The following is a 25,717-nucleotide window of genomic DNA, read 5'->3' on the forward strand; positions in this document are numbered from 1 at the left end:
GTGCACGCATGTGTGTGCAATATAGTTTTATTTTGTGAAGTTTCCTCCTACAAATATGTCATACTTCATTATTTTACAAATATAATTTCATTGAACACACTGACAATTTCTATACTCCACAGTATACATTTCCATTGTTTAATTATGCCTCTCTTGGCGGACATTTAAAATCTCTAGTTTGCTATTACGGGTGTCTAGAGGCAACTCTGGGTGGCTGTTAGGAACAGAGACTATGCCGTCAGCTCTGCTGCTTACTGAGTTAGGGCAAGTTGCTTACCACTGTGCCTCAGTTTCCTGACACAAAAATGAGCCATTGTTTTGTGTTGAATAAGTTGATATATGTAAGATGTTTGGAATCGTACTAGCCTCACAAGTTTTAGAACTGAAATCAGTATTTGTAATGTTATGATGACTATCGACATGTGCTTCCTTTCTTTTTCTTTCTCTCTCTTCTTTTCTCCCTTTTTTTCTCTCCTTCCCTCCCACTCCCCTTCTCTCACTTCTTTTCTTCCTTATTTCCTGGCTAAATACAAAGAAGTACCAGAATGCTGCTGCTAAGTCGCTTCAGTCATGTCCGACTCTGTCCGACCCCATAGACGGCAGCCCACCAGGCTCCTCCATTCCTGGGTTTCTCCAGGCAAGAACACTGGAGTGGGTTGCCATTTCCTTCTCCAATGCATGCATGCTAAGTCGCTTCAGTCATGTCTGACTCTGTGCGACCCTATGGGCTCCTCTGTCCATGGGATTCTCTAGGCAAGAATACTGGAGTGGGTTGCCATTTCCTTCTCCAAAGAAGTAGAATAATTGTGTCCAAATGTATGCTTATTTAATTTTTAAAATAGATGTTCTAAAACATACTCCAAAAAATGGCATACCAATTTATATTACTGCCAGAAGAGTACTTATGGTAAATGTTTTCTCATTCCTTCTCTAACTTGTGTTATTATCAACCTTTATTATTTTTGCCAATCTGTTTTGGCTAAAATGCTGTCTCAGTACATGTCTGACCCTTGAACAATACGAGGGTTAGGGAGCCGACTGTCCACACAGTGGAAAATCCATATAACTTATAGTTGACCTTCCTCTCTATCAGTGGTTCCTTCATACCCACAATTCCACATCTGTACACTTGCAAAAGGGCCTCCCTGGTGCCTCAGATGGTAACAGATCTGCCTGCCAATGCAGGTGACACAGGAGACACAGGTTGGTTACCTAGGTTGGAAAGATACCCTGGAGAGGGAAGTGGCTACCCACTCCAGTATTCTTGCCTGGAGAATCCCATGGACAGAGGACTGGTGGGCTACAGTCCATGGAGTTGCAGAGTTGGATATGACAGAGCAACTGGCATTTTTACTTTTCACACTTGAAAAAAATCTGAATATAAGTGGACCTGTGCAGTTCATATCCCTGTTGTTCAACAGTGAACTGTGGCTTTAATTCACATGTTCCTATTTACTGTGGGATTTTGTGGTCTGTGTGTTTCCAATTAAACTTTAATTTTGAGATGCGCTGTAGAGTCCCATGCAATTGTAAGAAATAATAGTGATCTATGCATCTTTTATCCATTTCCCCCCTATGGTAAGGTCTTATAAAGTTACAGTACAATTTCACAATCAGGATATTGATATTAATTCAGTCAAGATACAGAATGTTCTGTCAATCTAAGATTTCTTCTTGTTACACTTTTATAGCCACTCCCAGTTCTACCTTACCAACTTAACCTTTGTTATGTTAACCACTAATCTGTTCTCCATTTCTGTATTTCTGTCATTTTTAAGAATGTTATGTAAATGGGGTCATACAGTACATAACCTTTTGTGATTGGTGTTTCATATGGCCTAATTCTCTGGAGAATTATATCTCTTTAGTACTATTTTCCTTCCTTTTTCAAGTTACTTGTTTATCATATTTGTATATTTTTTTCCTCCTAACTTGTTTGTATTTTTCTTATTGATTTTTGAAACTATAATATATATTGTATGTTAATCCTTAGATTGTTTTAAATGCTATAAATGTTTCCTCATTTGTCACGTCTTTTAGTTCTGTTTATAGTCTTTTGGGTTTTGAAATTTTATATGTTGAGAAAGTGAAGTCTGTTAATGCAGCCTTTTCTGAAATTTCCATTTTTATCTCTTAAAACAAGTCTTTCCTACATCATGATTTTGTATGTGTGTGTCTGTGCACATGCATATTTAAATACAGGTAACTAAACAAATACATATATATGTATCTTCTGCATTTTATTATGCTTTTATGCTTCATATCAGGGATCACTAAACAGATTATGGTGTATTTGTTATGACCACAAAATACTTTAGAAGGCAGTGTAACAAGGGAACTAGGCAGTTATTATGCTCAAATATTAGGTAAGCATTTTAGCACCTACTTTTTTTTTTTCAATATGAAGCTAATATCACAGGTCTATATTAAAGGCATACCCCTTGCAAGCATTTGAGTTTGAAACTCTTGTGGTTTTCTTTTTTTAATGGTTAGTTTTTAATATATCTTTCATTTATTTGTTTTCTGAAAAGATAACACATTTCCCAACAAAATTTACACTATTTAATATACTTAACTTTTAACAAAAATTCAAGCTTAAGTAGCTCTTATTCTATTGCATTGGCCAAAAAGTTCTTTAGGATTTTTCTGTAACATGTTACAAAAAACCCAAATGAACTTTTTGACCAACCAGATATTTAAATTATTTCTTCCTACTTTGGTGTCAGGACATATTGAAATATTTGTAATAGTTTACATTTCACCTTGCAACCTTTTCTTGGTAGTCATATGAAGAGAGAGCAATCATTACAACATTAGTATCTCGAGGAGAATACATGCAAGTTATAGAATGTCAGACTTGGGTATATTAGAGACAATTTTGTGGAAAGTTTAACCCTTGGAATTTGGAATTTGACTGAGAAAATTTGACCTAGTCAGAAATAAGATTAGATCCTGACTTCTCTGGTGTTAATCTACTATGTTTATTCCCAAGTTACTTGGACATTAACAACGGAACAAGGACCTCAGGGAATAGAGCCAACTCCCTGATAGAGCAGCTGTTAGGAAACTGGGCTTCCTTGGTGTCTCAGCTGGTAAAGAATCTGCCTGCAATGCAGAGGACCTGGATTTGATCCCTGGATTGGGAATATCCCCTAGAGAAGGGAAAGGCTACCCACTGCAGTATTCTGGCTTGGAGAATTCCATGGACTGTATAGTCCATGGAGGTCACAAAGAGTTGGACATGACTGAGTGACTTTCACACTTAGGAGACTGGCAGAAGTGATAACTAATGGCTGTTGTTGTTCAGTCACTAAGTCATATCTAACTCTTTGCATCAACATAGGCTGCGGCACGCCAGGCTCTTCTGTCCTCCACTAACTTCCGGAGTTTGCTCAAATTCATGTCCATTGAGTTGGTGATGCCATCCAATCATCTCTGTCACCCCCTTCTCCTTTTGCCTACAATCTTTCCCAGTATCAGGGTCTTTTCCAATGAATCAGCTCTTTGCATCTGATGGGCAAAGTCTGGGAGCTTCAGCTTCAGCAACAGTCCTTTGGATGGATACTCAGGGTTAATTTCCTTTAGGATTGACTGGTTTGATATCCTTGCAGCTAGGGGACTCTCAAGAGTCTTCTCCAGACCACAATTCAAAAGCATACATTCTTCAGCTGTCAGCCTTCTTTATGGTCCAACTCACACATCTGTACATGACTGTTGGAAAACCCATAGCTTTGACTATATACATCTTTCTTGGCAAAGTGACAGCTTTGCTTTTTAATATGCTGTGTAGGTTTGTCATAGCTTTCCTTCCAAGGAGAAATGTCTTTTAATTTCATGTCTGCAGTCACCATCAGCAGTGATTTTGGAACCTAAGAACAAAAAATATGTCACTGCTTCCACTTTTCCCATTTCTGTTTGCCATGAAGTTATGGGACTGGATGCCATTATCTTTGTTTTTTGAATGTTGAGTTTTAAGCCAGCTTTTTACCTCTCCTCTTTCACCCTTGTCAAAAGGCTTCCTTAGTTCCTCTTCAATTTCTTCCATTAAAGTGGTATCATCTGCATATCTGAGGTTGTTGATATTTCTCCTGGCAATCTTGATTCCAGCTTGTGATTTATCTAGCCCAGCATTTCACGTGTTGTCCTCCACACATAAGTTAAATAAACAGGGTGACAATGTATAGCCTTGTCAAACTCCTGTCCCAGTTTATAACCACTCAGTTGTTCAGTGTCTGGTTCTAACTTTTGCCTCTTGATCCTCATACAAGTTTCTCAGGAGACAGGTGTGTTTTTCCCATATTCTTAAGGATTTTCCAGTTTGCTGTGATCCACACAGTCAAGGCCCAACTGACCTCACACTCCAGAATGTCTGGCTCTGGGTGAGTGACCCCACCATTGTGGTTTTCCAAGTCATTAAGACCTTTCTTGTATAGTTCTTCTGTGTATCCTTTCCATCTCTTCTTAAATCTCTTCTGCTTCTGTTAAGTCCATAAGGTCCATTTCTGTCCATTCTTGTGCCTGTCCTTGTGTGAAATGTTCCCTTGATATCTCCAATTTTCTTAAAGAGCTCTCCAGTCTCTCCCATTCTGTTGTTTTCCTCTGTTTCTTTGCATTGTTTATTTAAGAAGGCTTTCTTATCTCTCCTTGCTATTCTCTGGAACTCTGCATTCAGTTGGATATATCTTTCCTTTTCTCCTTTGCCTTTCACCGCTCTTCTTTTCTCAGCTATTTGTAAGGCCTCCTCAGACAACTGCTTTGCCTTCTTGCATTTCTTTTTCTTTGGGATGGTTTTGGTCACTGCCTCCTGTACCATACAATGAACCTCCATCCATAATGGCTAGGGAGGGAAGTGGAAATACTTGAATTTCCCTGGAAAAGTGTTGAGGAAAATGCTGGCAGGTAAAAAGGATAGTAAAAGAGATTTAGAGATGTCATCATACTAAAATGAGTGCATAATTAGTACATACTAAAATTAGTGCATGATAGACCCAGCAGAGGGTTATGCTCTGAGGTAGGCCTGGGGACACACCCTTCACTAAGATATCAGGAATATGCTGGTGTGATGTGCAGCAGACTCACTAAGAAGTTCATTGGTGGCTCTCCTCTGTAGACCAAGGCTGACATGGGGGCAGGGAGCTGGGTGTCACAAAGCTGGCTCATTATTATCAGGGACAGTGGGCCCAAGTAATTGAGGTAGGGTGGTATATAACTGCTTGAAGTCAGGAGGTCACAATTATGATAACTGCTGGAAAGTTGGAAGGGCAGTAAAGGGGGCTTGACTCACAGAGAATTACAGATATAGCTAATAGAATTATAGATACGGCTAATAGAGTATGGTGAGCTTCCCTGATAGCTCAGTTGGTAAAGAATCCACCTGCAATGCAGGAGACCCTGCTTTGATTCCTGGGTCAGGAAGATCCCCGATAGGCTACCCACTCCAGTATTCTTGGGCTTCCCTTGTGGCTCAGCTGGTAAAGAATCCACCTGCAGTGTGGGAGACCTGGGTTCAATCCCTGGGTTGGGAAGAACTGGAGAAGGGAAAGGCTACCCACTCCAGTATTCTGGCCTGGAGAATTCCATGGACTGTATAGTCCTTGGGTTCACAAAGAGTTGGACACGACTGAGTGACTTTCGCTTTCCTTAGGTGCAGAAGAGACCAGTGGCCAACTACAGGGTCTCTTAATATCTGTAGCCCCCAAAGCAGAAATCTGAGTGTGTTTGCCCGCATAAAAAGTCAGCAATTCCTTGCTCAGTCTCAGACCCAAATCAGTTTTTAATATCTGGAACCACTGGCCCACGAGGTAGCCGGTCTGAGGAAGGACTTGAAGCACTGTGGCAAGTATATCCTATTTCTATGATTCCTATGTTCCTTCCCCAATAGGATATATGGCTATTACTCAGGTATTTGTAAACTGATGAAAGGGGAATATCTATGTATTTCAAGGATCTGGGCACAGGCTTGATTTCACATTAATACTTGAAAACTGAAAGCATTGTAATTCTTCTTAGTTGGAGTAGGGGTAATAAATGGAATCGTGGCTAAAGTCTGGCTCAGAGTGAATCCACTGTATCTGTGAACAAGCCCTATGGTCATCCCCTGAACCACGTGTGTATTGGAATTGATGTACTTGGCAGTTGGAGCAACCATCATATGAAGGCCCAGAAGATGACACTATAGTAGGGAAGGCCAAGTGGAAACCTCTGAACCTTCATCCCCTGGCCAAGGTAGTTCATAACAAACAAATCAAAGCAATATTGCATCTTTAGGCAGAGATTAGTGCCAGCTTTAAAGACCTAAAGGATTTAGGATGTTGCTTCCTATCACATCTCCATTTGATTCACTGGTCTAACACCTCCAGAAATATAATGAGTCCTCGAGGCTGACTATAGCATCCATCACCACAGTCTTAATCGAGTTGCAGCCCTGATTATACCTGCAGTGCTGGAAGCAGGATGCTGGATGATGTTACTGTTAGAGCAGGTTACTAAGGGCTCGGGTACAGAATACTGATTTGGTTAATGTGTTTTTTTCCCCATGTCCACTATAAGTAAGGGTTAGAAATAATACACATTTATGGAAGAGAGACAAAAATATTAATTTATGGTTTTGTCTCAGGGCTCTGTTAACTTTCTTGGCCTCTGTTGTGAAATAGTCTGATGAACAATTGCATTGATGACATTTTGGTCATCAAAGAAGATGGGCAAGAGATGGCTAGGATGCTGGATGCTTTGGGAAGTCTAACGTGTTCCAGAGAATGGGCAATAAACACTATAAAGATTTAGGGACCTGCCATTTCAAGGCAGCTTTTAGGGTTTCAGGGGTGAGGACCATCTGGGATATCTGCTTCAATGTAAAAGAAAAGTTGCCTCGCCTCTTATTTCCTTCCACCTGTTAAACCTTGCTGGGTCCTGAAGGCAAAGCATTAGACACCTAGGAATGCTGCTCTAGTCCTTCTAGCTGGCGATATGGAGCCCTTCACACTCTGGGTGGTGCCTGGCCCAAGAAAGGGCACTGTACCAGAGCCAAGATGCAGTACAAACAGCTGTGCTGCTTGGACCAATGATCTAGCACAGCCTATGGTTCTGTGCTGGTGGTAAGAAAACTTTGCCATGCAAAGTGGAGTTTTTGGTAATACCCTCATGGAGAATCACAACACAGGTCCCTGGAGGCTAGAGCAAGATGGTGACAGTTTCAGCATAGAAATATGTGCTTATATGCTTTTTAGAAACAGTTTGCTAATAGAGAGCCCAGTAATGCTTGGCCATGGGGCACCAAGTGATCAAATGTCTGGAACTGAGTTAGGTTCTGTCAGACATGCAGGTCATAATTTAGATGGGGCTAGAACTTATCAGATAGAAAATAGAAACTTTCATGGCTGCAGTCACCATCTGCCCAATACAATATTGGGCCCAAGCAGGACCAGGGGCATGAGTAATGCATACCAGTGCCCATTCTTTATTCAGGTTGTGGCCCCATGGGAGATCTCAGAAGACCAGTTGAAGGAGGATGAAGTACTCTGAGTTTGCCATGTGGATGGGATGATTCGGTATTTAGGTTCACACTGAAAACAGATTAGTTCAGTTCAAGAGCTCAGTCATGTTCAACTCTTTGTGACCCCTTGGAAGCATGCCAGGCTTCCCTGCCCATCACCAATTCCTGGAGTTTGCTCAAACTCATGTCCATTGAGTCGGTGATGCCATGCAACCATCTCATCCTCTGTTGTCCCCTTCTCCTCCTGGCTTCAGTCTTTCCCAGCATCAGGGTCTTTTCCACTGAATTAGTTCTTTGCATCGGGTTACCAAAGGATTGGAGTTTCAGCTTCAGCATCAGTCCTTCCAATGAATATTCAGCACTGATTCCCTTCAGGATTGACTGGTTGGATCTCCTTGCAGTCCAAGGGACTCTCAAGAGTCTTCTCCAGCACCACAGTTCAAAAGCATCAATTTTCTTTGGTGCTCAGCTTTCTTTATAGTCCAACTCTCACATCCATACATGACTACTGGAAAAGTCATAGCTTTGACTAGACAGACCTTTGTTAGCAAAGTAATGTCTCTGCTTTTGAATATGCTATCTAGGTTGGTCATAACTTTCCTTCCAAGGAGCAAGCATCATTTAATTTCATGGCTGCAGTCACCATCTGCAGTGATTTTGGAACTCAAGAAAATAAAGTCTGTCACTGTTTCCACTGTTTCCCCATCCATTTTCCATGAAGTGATGGGACCGAATGCCATGATCTTAGTTTTCTGAATGTTGAGTTTTAAGCCAACTTTTCCACTCTCCTCTTTCACTTTCATCAAGAGACTCTTTAGTTCTTCTTAGCTTTCTGCCATAAGGGTGGTATCATCTGCATATCTGAGGTTATTGATATTTCTCCCAGCAATCTTGATTCCAGCTTGTGCTTCCTCCAGCCCAGCGTTTTTCATGATGTACTCTGCATATAAGTTAAATAAGCAGCGTGACAATATACAGCCTTAATGTATTCTTTTCCCAATTTGGAACCAGTCCATTGTTCCATGTCTGGTTCTAACTGTTGCTTCTTGACCTTCATACAAATTTCTCAGGAGGCAGGTCACATGGTCTGGTATTCCCATCTCTTGAAGAATTTTTCATAGTTTGTTGTGATCCACATAGTCAAAGGCTTTGGCATAGTCAACACAGAAGTAGATGTTTTTCTTGAACTCTCTTGCTTTTTCAATGATCCAATGGATATTGGCAATTTGAACTCTGGTTCCTCTGCCTTTTCTAAATCCAGCTTGAACATCTGGAAGTCCTTGGTTCACATAGTGTTGAAGCCTCATGTGGAGAATTTTGAACTTTACTAGCATGTGAGATGAGTGCAATTGTGCAGTAGTTTGAACATTCTTTGTCATTGCCTTTCTTTGGGATTGGAATGAAAACTGACCTTTTCCAGTCCTGTGGCCACTGCTGAGTTTTCCAAATTTGCTGGCATATCGAGTGCAACATCTGCATTTTAGCCACATTCAGGGGTTAGAATTTGGGGCTTCCCAGGTGGCGCTAGTGATAAAGGATCAACTTGCCAATGCAGTAGACGCAAGAGATGTGGGTTCGATCCCTGGATTGTGAAGATCCCCTGGAGCAGGAACTGGCAACCCACTATGGTATTCTTGCCTGGAAAATTCCACTGTCAGAGGAGCCTGGTGGGCTACAGTCCATGGAGCCACAAAGAGTCAGACATGACTGAGTGACTGAGCACAGGGAACCCCAGTGAAGACCTGTAGCCCCATTTTTTGGCTCCCTGATCTATGGAAATATTTTCTCACAAATTACAGTTGTTTAATCAGCTCCAAACTCTGATTCTGTTTCTTCAGCTCAGTGAGAAGTCATGTTCTACTTTGCTTCTAGGTTCAGGGTACTCTTGGTACCTGGGTTCTGAAAGTGCCTCCGAAGAGAAAGTCTCAGAAATATGGGCTTGATGCCTGTATTTCCTTTCTTTCAGTTGTTACAATACTGTTCCATTGTTTAGTTCCTAAGAACAATTACCTGTTATGGTTTTTCCAGTTTTATCTCTGACATGGCAGAAATGCAAGTTCCATTCTGATCACTGCATCCTCATGGAAACTGGAAGCCCCTCTCTCCTCTGTTTTGAACTGAGTTTACAGAGACATAGGCGATTAGTCTGAAACAGTTCATGCCAGTCAGATCTCAAATTTAGATCTAATTCACCATCCATTTTTATATCCAATACATCTAGGATATCAGGTTTTTATATATGATAATAATAAATCTGTTTGATTACAGATACCTTCTAGGCTTGTGGGGCAAGTTTGGGCTCAGTGGAAAAGTATGCTGAACTCAGGCTTCAGTGACTGGTTCCCATGGTTATGGGAGGAGAATATCATGGCCAGAATGGTTTACTCTCCAAACCCTGTATTATACCAATGTTTTACAAAAACAAAAAAAAACAAAAAAAAAAAAACAAAAAAAAACAAAAACAAAAACAAAAAAAAACAAAAAAAACAAACAAAAAAACAAACTAGTAGAGAGGTGATTTGATAGGACAGAGAAGTCCTGGCTTCACCTGGTGATTTGGGATTCACCTTGTGGGTTTCACCTTCTGTTTTTCCAATTTTGAAGAAGCACACAAATGTCTCCCGGGTAGAGCTGGTTTGAATTGAGTTGGAATGGGTGAATGTGGGTCCATTTACTATCCTGGCAGGTGTACTGTACTCCTCAGTTCTCATCCTTGGCAATTAATAATGGGTGTGAAGTGAGACAGTATGGGAGTTCTTATGTTAGACTGCATGGGTGATAAATGCCTACAATTTCCTGTGGATCTATTTTACTGAAGAGTTCTATCCCTGAAAAAAGGGAACCGAAAATTCAAACAGATCAATTAGCAATTGTTTTAAGCATACATTTTTGGACCCAAGTATGTTTGGCTAATTTTACAGTTGGCTTTTATCAGAGTCATTACTGAATGTCTCCTGCCTAAATTATGCTGTGTTCAAAATGTGAAAATTTTCATTTCATTTGGCAGCAGCCACTCAAGTGGAAAACTGAAAATCCCCAAACAGAAAATTAGCAAATATTTGTTCTGTCACAGCTCAAGCACATGGTATTCTTCTCCACCCTGAACAAAATTATCCTGGCCTTCTAGCCAATTCATGCAGCTGTTTTACAACATCCCAGGGGAAAGGCACCCCATGGGAACCAATGAGCTGATTATTTAATCATAAAAGACAGGTTTAAATAAGAGAGATATAAATGTCTTCAGAAGAGTCACTGGGGACACCAAGGCTTAGGAGTTCGTGATGTAACTCAGGCCTGCTCACTGTTCTGAACGTCAGATTCTGGAATGCTGAGGCACAGTTGAATGCACTTTGGTGGAGGCCCCCCACCCCCAATAGGATAGCTGCCTTCCCATTTAAACATCAGATTTGTTCAATGAGTTGATATTATGCAAGTTGAACTAAACGTGTGGACCGGAGGAAACTTCTAAATATCAGACCATTTGCTTTCCTTTTTCTCATTTTATTTTATAATTGCTTATACTTTGACATAATATAAACCCCATCCACCCCTCTTTTCTTAAAGAAGTACCTTGCAAGACTTTTTTTTTTTTTTTTGCTTCTCTTGCCCTTTGGGTCAAATTAATGCTTAATGTAGAGAGAAAGAAATGAGTTAATGCTTATTTTTGAATTAAAAAACTGACCTTTGGAGCCAGGGACAAAGATAATATACAGTATTCATGAGGAAAGTGTGTGTGTATGTGTGCGTGTGTGCGTGTGTGTGAGTGTGTGAACTGTATGTTTCCAGAACCTACTTTTTGTTGTTTTATTTATTTATTTTATTTTTTCTTTTTTGAACACCAGAAGCTTATGCCCTAAAAAAGGTAGCTAAGGATTGAGACCGATGGGGAAAGATGTGAAAAAATATATTAGGCACTAGTGAGTCCCTGTTCCCTCTCCTCTTCTGGAGTCTCCCACTGTGGGAATGGATTGATAGAAACCACAGCAAGGTCTAGGGAGGGGATCTGTGGGCAGAAAGGACAAGTGCTCAGTCCCAGTGAGGCCTGGGAGAGTGAGCCGGCTCCTCCGAGACAGCAGTGGTTTGTGGAAATGGCAGTGTGCCGGGTCTAGGGATTAGAGGGACGAGGGCAAACCCCCGAGCCTTTCTGTGCCCAGACGTTCCCACGGGGCAGGTGCAAGAAGCTAGCCTAGACAGGCTGGTGGCCCTGACGGAGCCTAAACATGGAAGAGGCAGCATGGCCTCCAGCAGGGCCCTAATGACCGGAGGGCGTGGTAGGAATGTGGCCATCAGCGCCAGATGCAGCAGGAAGTGCAGATCGTGGGGACAGATTGCATGTTAGTGGAAGGCCACAGAGGTCCTTGTGTGCCTGTAGACCTGCTGTCACACCCTATTATCAGTTCAGTTCAGTTGCTCAGTCGTGTCCAACTCTTTGAGACCCCATGAACTGCAGCACGCCAGGCCTCCCTGTCCATCACCAACTCCCAGAGTCCACCCAAACCCATGTCCATCGAGTCAGTGATGCCATCCAACTATCTCATCCTCTGTCGTCCCCTTCTCCTCCTGCCTTCAATCTTTCCCAGCATCAGGGTCTTTTCAAATGACTCAGCTCTTTGCATCAGGTGGCCAAAGTATTGGAGTTTCAGCCTCAACATTAGTCCTTCCAATGAACACCCAGGACTGATCTCCTTTAGGATGGACTGGTTGGATCTCCTTGCAGTCCAAGGGACTCTCAAGAGTCTTCTCCAACATCACAGTTCAAAAGCACCCTATCATACGCTGATGCTAATAAGAACCTCCCCCTGCCCAGCCCTTTATAGGGCTAAAAATCTTGAACTGCCCCATCTTCAACCTATGTTGACTGAATTTACCCAACGTAGACTAAATACACCTGGAAATACTAGGTAAAATTTCTGTTACTATGTAGAAAAATAGATATTTCAGACAGAAACTATATTCAGTGGTAATAAAAGTATGAGAAAATTGAACTTGTTAGTGTTTGCATTTATGACTTTTGAAATTCATAATCATTTTCACTGGGTTTGATATCCAGACTGTGTTTTTCCCATGGAAAGTGTCAGCCTTATTCCAAGAGCTAAAATGGTTCTATGCCTTTAAAACCCTTCCTCCGGCTCCTGCCCCAAGGTGGCAGTGTCATTTCTTTTCCCTAGGGAGGCCCACGGAGATTCAATTTATTCTTTTCTCAATGCTGATCACGTCTCATCTTTTATTGTGGTTGTGAATATATTATCTGTGTATTATATTCAAATAAGGATACTTATTCAGGGAAGTTAGGTTAGTGATAAGTAGTGAACTCCATCCTTATGTTTTCTTTGGTTGTCTCCTTCCAGTGATTCTCAGTCACTGTATATGTTAGAACCACTCTGGATTCTTGTAAAAAGTATGAAATGTACTGGCCCCAATCTGGAACCCAGTGAGTATCCCAGGACGTTAATTATCTCCTCCCCTTCCTCCTTGTCCTTCTCTCTCCCCTTTCCTCTGTTCTTCCTCCCTTCCTCCATCTCTTCTTTGACATGTAATACCTTCCTTCCTATTTCTCTTTCTTCTGTGCATCTACCTGCTTCATCAGCTCTTCCCCTTCTTTGTTCCTATGGCTGACATGCAGCCTAAAGTTGCCTCCATCAGCTTTTCGGATTAACCAAGGACAGGATAGCCAGCAAATAATCCAGTTGAAGTGACTAGCAGTATTGGGTCCCATTTGATAGTCTTCTAGATAATTGATTTTCAATTCTTTTGTTCCTTTATTACATGAGGAAACCAAAGTAGCGTAAGAACAATGTTTCTGCATGATGAATAAAAATATTAGATGAGGGAGTAATCAAGCTGCAAACTTCTAATGGCTGTCACCCTGGAGGCCTCAAGGACGGTGGCTGTTGTTTGTCTATATTGACCCTAGTAGATACACCAGAGGATTCTGCTGCCCCAGCGTCTTGTCTGGCAGTTGGTAATTAATAAAAGAATCAAAACAACCATTACCATTCAGGGATGGTTTTATCTGCTGACTGTGATTCTAGTGAAGGGGTCAAGAACTATATCATTTGCAAGGAACATCAGAAAGACCTATTGTTGATCTCTGAGTAGGCAGAAAAAAGTGCTGGACTAGCTGGGTCCCTGCACACTGAGCCTTTGTGCCTCTAATATGTCTTGTTCCCAACTTCCAGAGTTGATATACAAACCCTGGGAAGCAGTGCCTATGGGATGACCTGGAGGGGATGCTGAGTAGCAAAGGAAAAAAGAAATGACAGCAGATAGTCATCATCTGATGATGAGATTTATCCCTCTTGTCTGTATATTTCCAGACACATCTTTTCCTTTCTGTCCCAGAACCCTGCATCTTGATAATGTAGAGCTCATTTGTTAGCACTTTGTTAACAGTCTCTCTCCTCAACCTTGGAGCCTAGGTGTGCTTTTCTAGGAGTCACAGTGTTGTTGCTTCTGGTCCAGTCTTATCTACCTTACATATTAGCCATGTGCCTTTGAACAGATCGTTTCCCACCTATAAATGTCGCTTTCTTCAGTTATCCTGTTGGGATGATAATAATGGCTGTCTGCCTTTGTGACCTGGGAACCTTGTCTTCACCTTTGCCATTGGAGCAAAGCCTCCTCTTCTGGGTCTGTGTGAGATTCTGGTTGCAGACTACGCTGAAGTACATGGTGTCAAATTCTTCCACAAAGCTTTTCATTCTTAGAATCATTTTGATGTAGATCAAAATGCTTGCTGTGGTCTCTTGCTATTCTTCTGCATACAGGTGGAGTTTTATGTTAAAATATTTGTATTTTGTGGGAGAAAAAAGGATCTCCACCCCATTGGGATGTTATTACCATTAGTACTAATTTGTTCAACCTTTAAATAACTGGCAAAATGGTGACCACTGACTCTGCTATTTATGTTTTACAAGGGTAAAGCTGGAGTTTCCAGGGCTTACAGTAGATAGGTATGAATATATATCTATCCATGCATATATATACATATACATATGTTTATGTTATCAGACTGATGCTGGATATTATTTTTCCAAGTATTGATACACCACAAATTAACCTTATTTTAATGAAACTGAATGGTCACATTCTGTTCTTTTCTGCATTCAAAAAAAACTTTTGTTGTCAATTATGTCTGTTCTTTTCTGTATTCAAAAAAAACTTTTGTGGTCAATTATGTGGATAAATATCGTGGCTTGAAAGTTTGTAGGGTGGGAGAACATGCATTGAAGTCATCCAGCATGGAATGGGATGCTCAGTACATGGTAGGTATGATGACTATTAAGCACAAGCATATATACAGTGACAGCTCAGTGCCTCGGACTAGTTAGTTCCTGGGAATATGTGAGTGGATAGTGTCCCCACCCTCAGGGAATTTAAAGCCTGTTTTATTTATTGAATGGCTTTTGGCCCCTTTTTGGTTACATGCCTGCCTGTGGGGAAGTCTTTATTGTTCGAGTGTGTGCCTAGCCTGAAGTTGAGTTAGACCCTGTCTTATCTTATCCTTCAGCCCAACTTCTTCCTGTCCTGGGATATCCTTGCCCCAGACAGTTTACTGAGCTTCTCAGCCACAATGTAGCAATTTGTCTCTTAAAAACTAGGTTTCAAAACTGCCTCCTTTACTGTAATATTTCCCAATTAAAATTCATATACTGAAATCAGTAGCTTTATCTAAGTAGCAGGAAAATAAGCTTCTTGAATAAATTTATCTTAAGAATTTACTAAAGGGGTAGAAAGAGATCTCCCAGTTTCTATATTAGTGCCCTTTTAATTAGATTATTCAACAACCATTTACTGATCCCAACAGATAGTAGAGATACAAAGTAAGGAAGACAGAGTAGTTTCTGGTTTTAAGAAATTAACATTTAAAAACTTTGAACACTTTTGTGGGCTATCACAGAACCACAAAATTATTACTTTCTCCCTGCTCAAGCCAGTTCATCTCTGGCTATTTCACACATGGTAATTTCATCAGATCAGATCAGATCAGTCGCTCAGTCGTGTTCAACTCTTTGCGACCCCATGAATCGCAGCACGCCAGGCCTCCCTGTCCATCACCAACTCCCAGAGGTCACTCAGACTCACATCCATCGAGTCAGTGATGCCATCCAGCCATCTCATCCTTTGTCGTCCCCTTCTCCTATATATTTTATATATCATAAATTATATTCTTACAAGTTATGTATTGCATAATTTTATGAACAAGTTGTATATTATTTTTGCCTGTCCTAATGAAGTGACCTTAAATCCATCCATTATGGATATAAAAATAAATACTACATATATTTAAATTTACCCCAAATACCCATGTAAAAGACTTCCTTCTTTTCTATGCCCTCAAAATTTTTGGAAATACTTCATCTTAAAGTGTGACCTACTCATCTATGAACAATTCAAAATAATCCATGTTAATAACAACAACAACAAAACCCAACAAATTTCAGATAGAATGAGGAAGGTGTATTTGAGTCCTCAGATAGGAAAGTGATGGAAATAGAAGAAATTCTCCAGGAAGACTGTGGTTAAGAGCTTAAGTTTTGAAGTCACAAGTGAGTATTATATCCCACTGCATCACTAAATCATTGTGTGATCTCTAACAGAGGCAATGCCACTCTTTCTTAAGTCGAGTACTGTCCCTGGACTCTTAAGCCTACACAGAGATCCCTGGAACTTTTGAACCTAGACAGGGTCCCTTCATTGCTTGTGTGTTTGGTGTTTCTGGGTATCAGTGAGTGTGTTGTGTCTGTATTCACAGATGCCCATGATTCCGGTTCCCACCCTTCAGTCCCTCCTAGGGGAGGGCAAGGGCCCTTTGTTCTGCATGGACTTTTTGATGGAAGTAGAGTCTTTTTGTTTAAGGAAAAGATCAGTCAAACAAATTTAGACTCGGCATTTTCTAAATCATTTGTATTCAGAGACTTCACTAATGCTTTTTGCATAGATCTTTCAGAAGGCTGTCTCAGGGTCTAAGAGACTTGCAGGGAGTTTTTCCTGTAGATCAGTGGTTCTCCAACTTGACCCTGGTATAGAATCACACAAAGGGCTTTTTAAATCACAGATCACTTGGCCTCACCCCCAGTTTCTAGTTTGGCGGATCTGCAGCAGAATCCTAGAATTTGCATTTCTAGTGTGTTCCCAAGTGGTGTTGACACTGCTTGGCTGGTAACCATGCTTTTAGAACCATTGGTTAGATCTTTAGCAAAGAGCAACTATGAGACTGGGCAAGGAGAGCTCAGCAGATGCAGTGTTTTCAGAATGAGATTAACTATCCAGAAAATGCCGACAAAAAAGAGACATCTTCATAGATGAATTCATGTACTAGGATAAATCATATGCTGATTTATTCTCTGACTAGTGACACCTTTGTTGAAGCAGAAGTTTTTTTTTTTTTTTTTTATCAGATGTGGGAAATTCAAATCCCATTTTCAAAGGAGAGACTTTCTTTAGACTGATGGGAAGAACATGAACTTTAGCTCTTTGGGCTCAAATTGTGGTCTGTATTTGCTTCAAAACTTTAAAGTTAGTTAATATTTCCAAGCTCAACTAGAAAATGGAGATATTAAAGCCTAATCTTGAAAGACTGTTTAAGGGCTTTACAAAGTGCTTATTTGACAGTAGGAGTTGAATAAAAAGCAGATATTTATGTTATTATTCAAAAAAGTGGTAGTTTTCCTGTCATTTGACTTTCGAATGCTGAATCAGAGAATATGAACCCATAAATGTCTCTAAACTAAACCTTTAAATACCTTTTCCGTTCAGGCTATCATTGCAACCAAAATTCATACAATTCTATGTAAAAATCTTCACTGATTTAATGTCAAGTTAAATAGGATTAGGGGTTGTATACTTCATTCAATTCAATATGCATATATTGTAGACAAATGGGTCCAAAGGAGTTAATTCTATGGGAAAGTGTTGTTTCATCATTCAAAGCTATGAAAACCCCCGTTGACCAATTGCTGACATTTTTGAGGGCTACAAAAATAAAACAATCAAAAAAACAAAATATTGGCTGAAGGTCAGAACTTTGGATGAAAATTATTTGTAGGATTAAGTTTTCTATAATTTATTGGCAATTTGTGGACTTTTCAAGATCATGTTTTCTTATATGTATTCGTTGTCTGATATAACTTCAGTAGCCAATGTCCAGGTAAGAGGCAACTCTGCCCAGCTTCACTGACTGCGTAGTTGACCATTTAAAACTGCTTTTCATGAATGGATGGCTAATGTATGTAAGTAACTTTCTTTTTTAAACTTATTTATTTTTGGGTGCTTTGGGTCTTCTTTGCTTCACTTGGGCTTTCTCTAGTTGTGCAGAGCAGGGGCTACTTTTTAGTTGTGATGTGCGGGCTTCTCATAGTGGTGGCTTCTCTTGTTGCAGAAAATTGGCTCTCAAGCTTGTGGGCTTCTGTAGTTGTGGGATGTGGGCTTAGCTGCCCCACAGCATGTGTGATTTTCCCAGACCAGGGTTCAAACCTGTGTCCCCTGCACTGTCATGCAGATTCTTAACCACTGGACCACAAGGGAAGCCTTGTAGATACCTGTGTCAATTGGGTAAATGATCACATGACCTAAATGGTCAGAGCTATAGCTGACTTCTAAGACTTCATTATCCTTAGAGTCGTGTCAGGGTCAGTGTAAAGGGAATGACGTTGAACTTAATTATTTATTCCTAATTAGGTAGCCTCTTGTGGGTGATTATAACTTCATTGGATAATTGATTCTATTTGACAGCCATACAACGTGATTCTACTCTAAGTCATCCGTGATTGAATGGGTTTCAGCAATAGTCATAGAGTTGGAAGAGATAACAAAATAAGTTGTCACCCTGGTTAACTTGTAGAGGGAGCTCAAAACATCACTTCCCACTACTCCTCCTCCACTCAAAGATAAGCAAGTTGCAAATAAAGGAATAAAAAGGTATTCTCAGGGATATGTGATTGAACATGAAGTTTAGGAGAAAATTTTAAGTGGAGAAACAAAAGAGTTTTATCTAAAATACAAATATGACTCTTCCTTTCCGCTCATTCATGTTTCCTGTAGTTGGGTAGTTTAACATTTTCTTCAGTAGAACAGGATAGGGAATGGTTCTCTTAGGCCCATCTATTTCAGCTCTTGACTTTCTTACTTATACTTGTTTTGTATAATTATTTCAACATCTAAGTGCTGAGATCCAGGAAGGCCAAACCAGTGTGTGATTCTGGAGGAGAGAGGCCAGGGAAAAAGCCTCTTGATTTCCCTAGAATGTATGCTGCTGCTGCTGCTGCTGCTGCTGCTAAGTCGCTTCAGTCGTGTCTGACTCTGTGCGACCCCATAGACGGCTGCCCACCAGGCTCCCCTGTCCTTGGGATTCTCCAGGCAAGAACACTGGAGTGGGTTGCCATTTCCTTCTCCCTAGAATGTATAGTGTGTGACAAAATATATGAAAAAGCTAAATGAAATACTAACTGGTGATTTGGAGCCAAGGCCCATCTAATAATAATGGGCATTTATTTGGGCATATACCATTTGAGAAGATTCTGTATTTCGGGTAGCCTAATAGGGATTCTGGAGGCCAATAATGTCCTCCAATCTCTCTGTCTTATTATAAGTAGGGCTTATCAAAAAAAAATATCCCACAGTTACATGGTGCCTCTGCTAACATTAAAACATGCTTTAAAATGCATTTAAATGATGTATAAAATATATGAATTTATGTATATTGCTTATAATTGCATAGTAAAATTTTAGAAGGATAAAGAAGCAACTGTTGACATTTATTGCTGCCCAGTAACTTTGAGTTCTGACCACCCTGGGCTCTGGGGGCAAAAGAAAGGCTTACTGTTCTTTGTGTAAGTGTGTATGTGTGTTTATGTGGGTGTGTGTACTAAGTGCTTCTATTCCTTTTCAGTACATGTTATACACTGAGATAATCATTGTTGTTATCTATAGGTTGTAGGTTTGGAAATGATTTATTTCTCTCTTTTAAAATGTCTTTCTGTTTTCTGATAATTTTTTTGGCAATCATTATGTATTACTTTAAAACAAAGCAAAAATAATTTCTATTCATCATTTAATCCTTAAAGCAACTAAGCCCAGGGCTCTCTGGGCTTTAGTTTCTAATAGGATTAAATAATTTGTCTATGATATTATCTGGCAAAAACTGGGATTCAAACCCGCTTTCCTGACTCATTCAGCCATGCCAAACAGGCCTAATTATGACAAGAAGAACAAAGACTTCATGTCTTCTTAACATCCACTGCCCCAAGAGACCCCACTAGTCATAGCACCATTTCACAAAGTTTCCCATGACTCATTAAGATGAGTCCATTTGAACTCTGTGGATGCCTCTGAGTCAAAACTTGGGGAGAAAGGGCCCTGAAGAGGGGGTCTGTGATGATACCAAAGGGCTGACTTTCTCTTACCTGTCTTATTCAAGGGGTTGCATTCTTTACCTTTTAAAGTTCTATTTCTCTGGTTACATTCCTAGGGACCAGAAAGACTCATTAGAATTCAGTCCCTACTGTCTGCAGAAAGGCAATTTACATGTGGCACCAGCTCAGACATGCTCCTTCTAATTCATTTGAAGGGTGCCGAAGGAGAGCAGCAGAGTTTACTATTTGCCTGCAGCCTCACTGGTGCTCATTAAGGTGGCTTTATGGTCTCATTTTTGGTCTGGCTACTTTCCAGAAGGATTTGCCAGAGTTCTTAGGGAGAGGCCACCATATGAGGTGAAGGTGAGCCCAAGGCCCAGAATTGAATTTCTGCTTGTCAAAGGATGCTGCTCTTCAGGCAGCAACGGCCAGCACCTTGGACAAGTACTACCACTCCTGCCCCAGTCTGTGACAGTAACTGCTAATTGATTTCTTGGCTGAGTCTGCATATAGTTTCTGCTCCCTTGGGCTTCCGATAGCTCAGTTGGTAAAGAATCTGCCTGCAGTGCAGGAGTCCCCGCTTCAATATCTGGGCTGGGAAGATCTGCTGGAGAAGGGATAGACTATCCACTCCAGTATTCTTGGGCTTCCCTTGTGGCCCAGATAAAAGAATCTGCCTGCAAGGAGGAAGATCTGGGTTTGATCCCTGGGTTGGGAAGATCCCCTGGAGAAGGCAAAGGCTACTCACTCCAGTATTCTGGCCTGGAGAATTCCATGGACTGTATAATCCATGGGGTCACAAAGAGTCAGACACAAATGAGTGACTTTCACTTTCACTTTCTTTGGCACGCTCATCACATCACTCTAGGAAGTTATACTCATTGACCATGCTTGTCATGCAACAAGTTGAAATCTGTTTGCTGCCCCTGAAATAAAGCGGGCATGGAGCTGAGACCTTCTGTGTGTACATGCCTAGAGCACCATCACCAAGAGATTTATTTCCTGGTGCAAGTTTACAACGGTCCCAGTCACTTTTCTTTGTGCTCTACTTTTCTTGATTTCTTTAGTTTTTCTCATGAGGAACTGACCACAGCATATCATTTGGGGGAATGATCTGATTAGAGCAGAGAAGAAAGAGTGGGCTTCTTACCTTCTTCAACCCCAGATGGTTCTCTAGATGTTGATGCAGCAGCATTTACCACCTCCTAGAACATTTGTTGCTGTGGATCTGTGTCTACTCCACCCTGTAGAAGTGTTTGGAATTAAAAAAAAAAAGAATTCTTTTGGAACTCATGTGGAGGGTTATACTTTTATTCATATTAAATTTATTGTGAAGACTTGATTCATTGTTCAACCTTTGGTCATCATTTGGTGCAGAATTCTGTGGTGAAATATGTTTTTTCTTTCTCAGAGCTTTTCTTGCCCACAGGTTTGGTGAGCAGCATCTTCTATCTTTCTTTATGAACAATCCATGATATTTAGTGTTTCTACATCTCTGTATAAGAGGAGAGTACAGTAGGCCCTTCTCCTTCTCTGATTAGTTTCTATCCATTTTTCAATTCTCAGCTGCTATCTTTTTCTTGGAAGACTTTCTTAACCCCCAACTCTGTTACTTTTCCCAGACTTGTGACCTTGAATTGGTCAGATGGTTCATCTGTGAATTGAAGGATTAAGCATTAGATGCTATTTAAAGTCTCAGGATGCTACCCTGGGCTAATTGGCAAACATCTTGGCTACATTTATTGCTTTCTCTATTCAATTTAAAGTGTCATATTGGCTTATCAAAAACTTTTCCTCTTACATTACTACAAAAACATAGGTCTGCTCTGTTCTTAAAACAAAACCAAAAAACCCTGCCATAAGTACTAGAATTCTTTATTGTTTAAATCCAAAGCAGGTTAAATAAGAACTGAGATAAAGGAATTGTTTATACATGGAAATTGTTTTCCACTTATGGTACATTGATCCCTGCTTACTTTTTCCCACCCTTCTTCTATCTTGCCTTTATTGACTTTGGGGACTACGCTCTCTTTCTCTCTCTCTCTATATATATGTATGTATATATAATATAGTATAAAATCAGTTCAACTGATCTTTAAATCAAGATAGGGGAGATCAGTATTTTCCTTCCTAGGGGATGTGTCAACCATCATTAAAGATGCAGACAGCAAAACAGCAATTTGAGCCTCAGAGAGCAAGTTGGAAAAAAATAATTTACAGTTCTGTTTTTGCTGCTGGCATTACACTAAATCACACCCAGTCCCTTCATTTGTTAGGCATGCTTTCAGTCTGGGATCAGAACAAGTCTAACACTGTAGGTTCCCCCCACCCTTTTTGGCAAATAGCGTTTTTCAGAAACCTAGAGCCGAGAAAAAGAGAATGATGCCTGCACAGATACAAATGCCTGATCTGTCCCTGGACCACAGACCAAGGAAGGCAGGCAAGGCTGAATGTGAGAGCATGACTCATGGCAGTTGAGGGGGGAGAACAAAAGTCTTGTCTTTTTTCTCCTTTTCCTTTTCAGAAAGCCTCAGTCAATACCCCACTTGTAAGTGCACCAAGGGGCACAGGAGCAGAGAATCCAATATAAATGCATTAGAACCTTTTAAATTTGATACAGTACAAAAGCAGAAGTATTCTTATCATTGAATTTCTTGTATCAGGACAATTATTTCAAATTACCTGGGCTGGAGGGCTTTTTGGAATAGAAGGAGTTTATGTCAATTTAGCATTACCCTTTGTCTTCTCGAAATTTTAAGGTGTTTTTTAAATTAATATTTTATGATTTGGTTGACATTATCAACAATAATGAAACCGAATCCTCCGAAAACTGAATTTCCTTACTGAGTTTATGATTAATCTTTGTATCCAAAACTTGATTCCTTCTCTTTGTTCTGTCTGACTTCAGTTCTATGCTAACTGACAGGTAAATCAATCAGATGATTAAGATAACCATCACTGATAGCATTGTTAATGCACTAAAATTGCTGTTGTAGATATCATCATTAATATACAAACCCAGGTTGTTTCTCCAGGGCAAGCTGAACTTACAGATCCCTGAGCCACAGACCACCTGGCCTGAGAATCATAAACCAGAGACACTCTGACTCCTGAAACTACGATTAAGAAATGTCACAGAAATGCCACTAGTTGATGATTAATCTCTGCTTCTTTGTTCTTCCCCTCTAAAAAAACCCACAACTCAAACATCAAGTTAGAGTGGATCTGAGGTTTCTCTCTCTTGCTTCGTGCCCTGCAAATAAATCCTTACCTTGCTGCAAACACCTGCTATCGGAGTTTGGCTTCCAGCACTACGAGCACGTGAGTTCTTGTTCAGTAACAATGGTAATCCATTGTTGCTTTGAAAGGGATATGGGCCTTTGATATGGAATTTGGAAATCAACTATGCCAATATTACCTATTTTGAAAATGAAGATTTTGAAGTTTAGGCAGGAGAATATCTTGCCAGTTCCTGGCAGAGTTAGGGCTAGCAAGTTTCTGCTGGGTCTCAGTCCAGATTGAGCCACAGGGTAAATCCTTTCCAATCTGACCACATCTGCGTGAGGCCCTCATGTGTCTAGCCATTGCTGCCATGGATATCTCACAATTAAAAGACTTGGAGCCCTGGAAGGCTGGGTATCCTGCCACAAGCAGAAATGGTAGCTCCCACAGACCTTCTTGATTCATGGGTCTGTTCTGAAATGAACATTTTTTTTAGACAACAAGCCTCATAGCTTAAGAAGGCGAAAAAAAGAACAAACAAAATGACTGGGAGGGAAGAACAACACATAGAAACGACAGGTGAGCATGTTGCTTTGAGGATGTTAAGGTCACTTTTAAGTGTTTAGATAGAGTTCATTTATTGTGAATGCTCAGATGTTTTTTCTTTTGACGTTTATCCTAGTCCACCTCTTCCCTTTTGATGGTGTTGATTGATTATTGGTATATTATCCAGTGCAAGTATGAGTAAATGAGGTCACTCACTACCCATTTCTGTTTTCAAAAGAAGAAAGTGAATTTTTCAGTGATCAATTCCTTTGAATTCATTTTGAAACTCACATTGTAACTGTTTGCCAGATTCCATGATATGCAATGCTGGTTTCTCCATATATTAAAATACTGTTTTCTTTGCCATAATCAAGTCCATAACTTTAGCACCAGCAGCACTGCCTGCAAACCAACTAAGCCATCCTCCTTGTCTTCCTTTTCGTATTTTCAGTCCTGAGTGACTGTTCTTGGTTCCCGATCAGGAAGACCAGCCAAAGTGTCAGGACTGGCAGAGCAAACCCAAAAGAGATTCACAGCCACCTCCTCTGTGAGTCCTGGCTCCTGAGATGAAAGTTGAGGCAGCTAAGAGCCGACTCGCTGCTTTGTTGACTGCTCCCTTCATGGACAGAGAGCTCAGCAGATCAGTGAGCCTCTTCCTCTGTGGCCACGGTCTTCACATCCGCTCCTTCGCTTTGCTCCCCTGTAGACTTTAGTGCTATGAAACAAAGTTTTCCTAACACCAAGGAACTGCTTTCTGCCCTCTGAAGCTAGAATCCAAAGGAAGGAAAGGCTCAAACCGAGCCCCAGAGAACCCCTCACAGTGTCCTCAGCATCTCTGTGCTGTCCTTTTTTTGTTATTCAAAGTAAGAGTGCTGCTCTGTTGAAGTAAGTGAGGGGAGTTGCTGAGAAGTCAGTTTCTGCCCAACTCCCTTTTTAGGGTTCTGTGGATTCTAGGACAGAGCTTCAGCAGAGCTTTCTAAGGATCCAGCCATATCCTCCGCCTAGGTTTGGAAAAACACGCTCCATCTTTTCTAACTCTTCCGTCAGCCATCTCGTCGTTTACTTGCTAAGTCGTGTCCAATTCTTTTGCGACCCATGGACTGTAGACCGCCAGGCTCCTCTGTCCATGAGATTTTCCAGGCAAGAATACTGATGTGGGTTGTTGCCATTTCCTTCTCCAGGGGATCTTCCTGACCCGGAGACTGAACCCCCATCTCCTGCCTTGCAGGTGAATTCTTTACCACTGAGCCACCTGGGGAGCCCCATCAGCCCTCTACCTTCTGTGATCCAAATTGTTGCTCTCAATTACCTTATTGATGTGAAAGGTAAAGGAGAGCTCAGACCTTCTGGAGTTGTTTTGGGAGCTCTAGAGCTGATAAGACAGTAAAAATGCAGTTTCTCTCATGAAAATCAGGATTATTTTTGTATAGGAAACTCCTTTGTAAATTCTCCCCAGTCATTTGTCACAGCAAGAGTCATTTGTAGTAAAATGAGTAAAGTTCTTGTGCAGAGTTAACCTTTTAAATGTCAGGGTTTTAACGATATCAGAGATAAATAAGTAGTTTGAGGGAAGGAGAAACTTAGAAAATTGACAGGGTACAAAGAATGATGAAAATGGTTTTATTGCAGGTTAGAATTTTGTTTTCTGAGGCCTGCAGTTGAGAGTCCAGCTTTGGATGTAAAGACTACCGTCATGGACAGATTGGGTATGATGTTTACTGAATTTTATTGTATATATACACTTAATATCATAGACAGCAGTTCTCTTAGTTTATATTTGGACATAGATCAACTATTTAACCCCTACTTGTTCTCCGTCTCCACCTGGGCATGGACACACCACACACACACACAGACACACACACATATGCTGCCCATTCCTGATGAACTTGCAAAGGAAAAGATGACCTTGAAAAGGAACTTTAAAAATATACAAATTGCAATATAGAAGAGACAAGACCAAGCAAGAGGCAGTGGTTTTCAGAATATGTTATTGTCAGTTAATTCTCTTCTGTGATTATTCATTTCACGACTGAAAAAAGACAAACACAAAACCAAGAAATAGCAATGTCATCTCAGCCTCAAACAGATCTAATAAAAATCT

The 25,717-nt window shown here is 40.6% G+C and overlaps 1 long non-coding RNA gene across 1 annotated transcript in view; it reads left to right on the plus strand.

The window, feature by feature from the left end:
• The window catches only part of LOC123329712, a 439,709-nt gene that overhangs the window by 244,926 nt on the left and 169,066 nt on the right, over window positions 1-25,717 (plus strand). The gene's annotated exons all lie outside the window — the stretch shown is intronic.

The sequence above is a fragment of the Bubalus bubalis genome, chromosome 16, assembly GCF_019923935.1.
Source record: "Bubalus bubalis isolate 160015118507 breed Murrah chromosome 16, NDDB_SH_1, whole genome shotgun sequence".
NCBI classification, from domain to species: Eukaryota; Metazoa; Chordata; class Mammalia; order Artiodactyla; family Bovidae; genus Bubalus; species Bubalus bubalis.